Consider the following 5,600-nt stretch of genomic DNA (forward strand, 5'->3'; position numbering starts at 1 on the left):
TCATCAGCATGGATACAACAGTGCCGACCAAAGACAAAAACACACCAAACAAGGGACTATTCTGCCTCCTTCTGAGGAGTTTGCATTAGTAAAGGAAACATGACAAGGTAATACAACTTAGAAAGACAACAAAAAAATCATCAACAAACACTATTTAAGTACATATCTGAAAAAAAAAAGAAAAAGGAAGACCTGACATAGTATATTAGATATACAGTATTTGTATTATTGAATTAACATACATGTAAACTGTCAACATTCCGTACATTTAGGCCATCCCAACAGGATTAACATGGATGCACACTGCTAAGTTGTGTATAAAGATTTTGGGGCTTTATTTAAAAAAACAAAAACTCTACAAAAATGAAATAAATGGCTTTTGTTGTGCCTCTTCAAACATGAATGCTCATTTTGTTTAGAATATTCAAACAGTGTCAAGATTTACATTTTTTTTAACTTAGGCATTGATTTTGTACTTTAATTTAAGGACAGATTTATTTTTATTTAATGTGGTATTTTTTATAATTCAGTTGCCACAGACAGTAAAAACAAAAGAAGAAAAAAAAAAGAAAAAGATCTACAGTTTACCACCCCACTTATTTTTTGTAAGAATAAACTTTTGGAGAAAAAAAAGCAACTGTACATGCCACATATTTACCAGATAAATCTCTGTATGGAAGACTGTCAACTGCCATCAGTAACTGTAAGTGACATTTTTGTTGTAATAAAATGATTTAACAGGAGAGCACCAATCAGATGGTAAGGAACCACTGCTTTTAAAGTGTTGCACATAAAGCACAACAAGGCATCATAACCATGTGAGGAAGCCATCATGAGTGCACTGGAATCACATTCAAACTCCTCATTACCTGTAGGAAATCAAACATATAGTATAGCAGTGCACCGTTTTTTTTAAAAGTGTGAAAATCTGAACATTGGAGCAGCTTTGAGTGTGATATTTAGAAATGATGCCCACAGTGTTCCTCCTCAACACCTTTTTTGTGACTGGCCATTAGAGGGAGCCAGTTCTACACACATTCTCCTTGTAATTTGACAAGCTGCATAGTCCGCATATCAGTCTGCATATTTCAAATACAGCAGTATTTCAACCACCTACTGACAGCGACTGCAAAATAACTGCAGCATATGGGAATATAACACGCACATTTAGTGAAGTAACATTCTCTTAGCCCTAAAAAATCTAAAGAGTGATTGCTCAGAATGGTTTCATGTGACATTACATTATTGTTATTCTGCACTCAGTGTGATTAAAATGCCTTGTTGGTTCTTTATAATACATTTCATGTCAAATGTTGCTGAGGTTTTTCTTTTTTTTTAAAACAGACCCTGGATGTTTGTAGTTATATTACAGTGCAAAAACAAAAACTCTACAGTAAATCTCCACTGTGATTCTCAAACATTGGTGATGATTTAGCTGCAGTTTAATATTCATTATTGCCTGTTAGTCTCACTAACTCTGATAAACGAGAGAGATTCCCAGTTTATGTGTTTTAATCTCTTTTTTAAAATCTCCTTTTAAGTGTTTCAAGCAATGCCCGGTGCTCGTAAGGTGCAATGTGCTTCCACTTTCTCAGTGATTTACTCTTTTAAGGGGACCAAGTTTAGGGTGGTGGTTGATGTGACATATCTGCACCACCTTCAACAGTTATGTGTCTTATAGGACAGCGTGAGGAAACTGTTTGTCAGGCCCCGACATCGAGGCCCTGCGGAAATTAGAAAAAGAAAAAAAAATCTTCCTCCTGTTGTCACCCAGCTGGCTTCTTTGTCGAGTTTACAGGTAGAAATCAAACAACAGCCCTCTGAGTTCATTACCAACAAATGGATTTCGCTGTCTGGGGCAGACCTTGGGGAAATTTTTGCACTCATCGCGGGGTGGCTGTTCTCTTGTTTGTGTTTTATTGAGTCTATCGATCATTGTTTCAATCTAACGCCCTTTCTTTTTCTCCTTGCCTCTCTGTCTTGTCTTACCTTACTCTTAATCATAGATACGCACGCACACGCACACACACACACACACGCAGATCTTATAAACACAATGTAAGTCTACACCTACATAGTCAACATAGTGCTGAAAAAGAAAGTTAATGGGCTGTAGCTACTGTAGGCTGCCGTTGTAGATGTAGGTGTGTGTGTAGGGAAGGGATTACGACTTTAAATCTCTCATGCGTGGGCACATAATCTATATCGTTTTTTATTTTCCATATTACTGCCTCGCTGTTAGAATCGCAAGACCTGACGTCCCATAAACGTATCCTCAATGGCAAAATAGAACAATTTCTTCTTCGCCGTCTTCTCCAAACTGCAATAACAAATATCCTCTTAATACCTCCGCTAGGTTTTCTCTCCATCTGCCTCCAGCTACATTCAACAGCATAACTTGCTTCAGTTAACGTCCGCATGGCCAATACAATTCTACTTCCTGTCGCCTTCATTGCACTTACTCGTCTCGGAACCTCTCGACATCTTTTTACCTCGCATTCATCGTTAAAAACTTACTGTTCTCTTCACATCTACCCGTCTTACATTCTTCTCCCAACTCCCGAGTGATTTTTCACTTCACATTCGACATCGGACTGCTTAACATTCTTCTTTTCCTGTCTGTCTACTTGCATTATCACGGTCGGACAACTTACTGTGGCATTCTTCAGCATTACAAATAACAAGGACTGGTTCCTCTTCTTTTGTGTGATTAAGAAATCTTTGGAGGAATGTGGAGCTTTCAAATTTTTTTTGTCACAGTGAGGCTTAAACTCTACATGTTTGCTTTCCTTGAGATGGCTTCATTTTGGCAAGCGAGATTTCCTTCACTGTCAGTGATTTGCACCTCCGAGTGCTTTCCGTTTATAGAAGGAGGGGGGACTCAGCAATCAACTTTGAAATGTGAACTGGCGTGGATAAAGATGAAATAAGCAGATATTGAAAATTGCGCAAGACGTCGAGTATTGACAGCTAAAATAAACCCGTAATATTTTTCACAGTGATGTTTTAGAATTGCCACCTGCTGTGCACTCACTTTGATATACGGTAGTTAGTAATGCACAGTTAGAAGCCACTCTAGGCTGCGCCAGATTCGCCAGGGAGAGGGAGCATTTGGCTTGTCAAAAAATAGGGATTTGTTTGGCGTGCAGTGCGAAAACATGCCAACAAAGACAAAATATCCAAAATTGAACCGAATGAGATTCCCCCCTGGAAAAGACTTGAAATTAAGGACTTACTGAAAAAGAAAAAGCAAACCTTCCAACTAATTTCCTCCATTGACCTCCACTGTCATAAATAGAGCACAGTGCCTTACATGCCTCTTTGTCTCACATTCATTATCATATCTACATGCCAGAATAAAACCCTGCCAAGAATCTTGCATACTTTACTGCCGAAATTCCTTTTCAACATTTCTCCAAGAATACACCTGCTAATCCTTCACTCTTTCTAAATAACTTCCTCTGTACGCTGACCTCTTTACAATTCAGCAACACAATCTCAGACTTCTTCTCTAACCCTACATCACATTCAGAAAGTCCCTCCGTTTCACGTTCCATTAACCCCGTCTTCACATTCTGTTGCCATTCCTAAGTAAACGTCATCTCAATGCACTGAACTTGACTTTAAGCGACCGTAATGAGCCTTTTTTAAAAATGTCTCCCAACATTTCTCTTCCTGACATAGCAAGGGACTTATTGCTGTCTGGATTTGTTGGTGGTATCCGTGTACATTCGCTTTGACTGAACATTGTGGTGACATTTTTTCCCTCTTGGTGGTTTCACCATAGTAGGCAACAGCCAGTGCTGAAACACCCACACACTTACAGCTTCCCTTCATCAACTTCCATCAGGTCATTGCAAATCAAAATTAAGAACATGTTAAATTAATGAAGTGCCGTCCGTAGGTTCAGTCACTGTGAAGTTGCCCAGAGATCCTCTTTCCAAGAAATTTCTCGCTTGAGTTGCTAAAGTCAGCGAAAACGGCACACAAGACGGATGTTCCTCCAAGTTTACCTATAAACTGATACACAGACATATCAAAGACACAATGTCGTGCCCTGTCTGAAGGACACTGTAGAGGTTACCTGCAGCATCTCTGTTTATTCTCAGTACGGACGCTCATTCGCACCGCATCCATACTTCAGAAGACACCCACGCTACGGGGTTAAAACACAGTCGCACCAAAACATTCACTTAGACAGCCACATTTTTTCGAGGGCGATTTCTTCCAAGGTGATTTGATAAAGCTAGTGAGTGGATAAGCTGCCAGACATCCTCAGAATAACAAGTGCTCCAGCTCAGAGGCTCCTCTGGCTTTGATGTTTAGCTTCAAACCTGGCTTTATGCTGACAGCAGATGCTGAGTGAAGTATACACTGCTGCTCTTTTTCTTTTCAGGTGACTTGAGTTCAGATCCTCCCTGGATTTTAAAAGATGCCCCAGTTGTTCATTTGTAGCCTTTAATGAGCTAGTGCAATAATAAGCGATCACCTGGTAAAGAAGAAAGGTTTGAAAAAAGGTATCGCTAAGTCTCTCACTTATTTACTCTTTTTTTTTTTCTCTCCTGTGAGAATTATCTTCTGGCTCGATAGTACAAATATTGCTCAGGCGTTAATCCATAAGAGTCTGGATTGAGAACTCTAGCGATTTAAGATCTATTTTATGGCTCATTGTCCTGGGAAGAATAGTTGCTTTGTTATTTTATTTGATCAATCTTTTGTTTTCAGCATTATTATCACCTTATTCATCTTTTACAGACAGGCAGGAGTTTCCATATAGTAGATATGCACTCGTCATTCATCTGAGCTGTCATGTATTCCACTTCTTATTAGAGGATTGGCTGAAATATGCAGACTTAAAAAAACAATAAAACAACAACAACAACAACAAAAGAAAAGTTAGACTATTAATTTTGTTGTCATACACTATTTTTTAAATGTATTTCGTCCACTCATTTTCTCATACACTCATCTTGCTCGGCTGACCTGACCTGACCCAGGATACCAGCAGATATCATTACTCTCTGAGCCGTTTCATCTCGCTTTGAGCTTTAGTTGACCTTGGTGATTAGCTGCGCCGGTTGGCAGATGGTGCGATGAAAGCTGGCTGAGCCATACTGTCACCAACTTTAGGGCTCAAGAGAGGCCCCATGGGTGAGGATTACGATGCCGAGTCAGCGCTGGATACGCGCGAGTGGTGAATATACAGTACAATAAGAGCAGACGGTGGGGTGGGCATGTGAGAAAAAATGGTGAAGTAGTCAGTGACACAGAGAGGCCTGACTATGACAGAGAAATGAAGGAGACTGTGCATCAGGAAGTCACAGGGGGGGCAGAGAGAGAGAGAAAAACAGTGGGAGGTGTTAGTAGTCCTGGCTTGGGCCCTGGCCTTGCTTTCTGTGGTGACAGGTGAGGGGGGGACTCCTCTCTCCTCTTAAGGGTGCTGATGGACTGTTGACCCCTACCTCAGCATCTTGCAGTGCACTTCTGGAATGTGGTCTCATGGGCCTCATGGGCCATTCCCTCAGCCGCCCTTAGTGCATAATGGGTGACTGTGTTCCCAGTGTCACTGCTGCCCTTTGTCCCACCCTCAGTCTCCTGTG

Source organism: Scomber japonicus, chromosome 13 (genome assembly GCF_027409825.1).
Source record: "Scomber japonicus isolate fScoJap1 chromosome 13, fScoJap1.pri, whole genome shotgun sequence".
Classification (NCBI taxonomy): domain Eukaryota; kingdom Metazoa; phylum Chordata; class Actinopteri; order Scombriformes; family Scombridae; genus Scomber; species Scomber japonicus.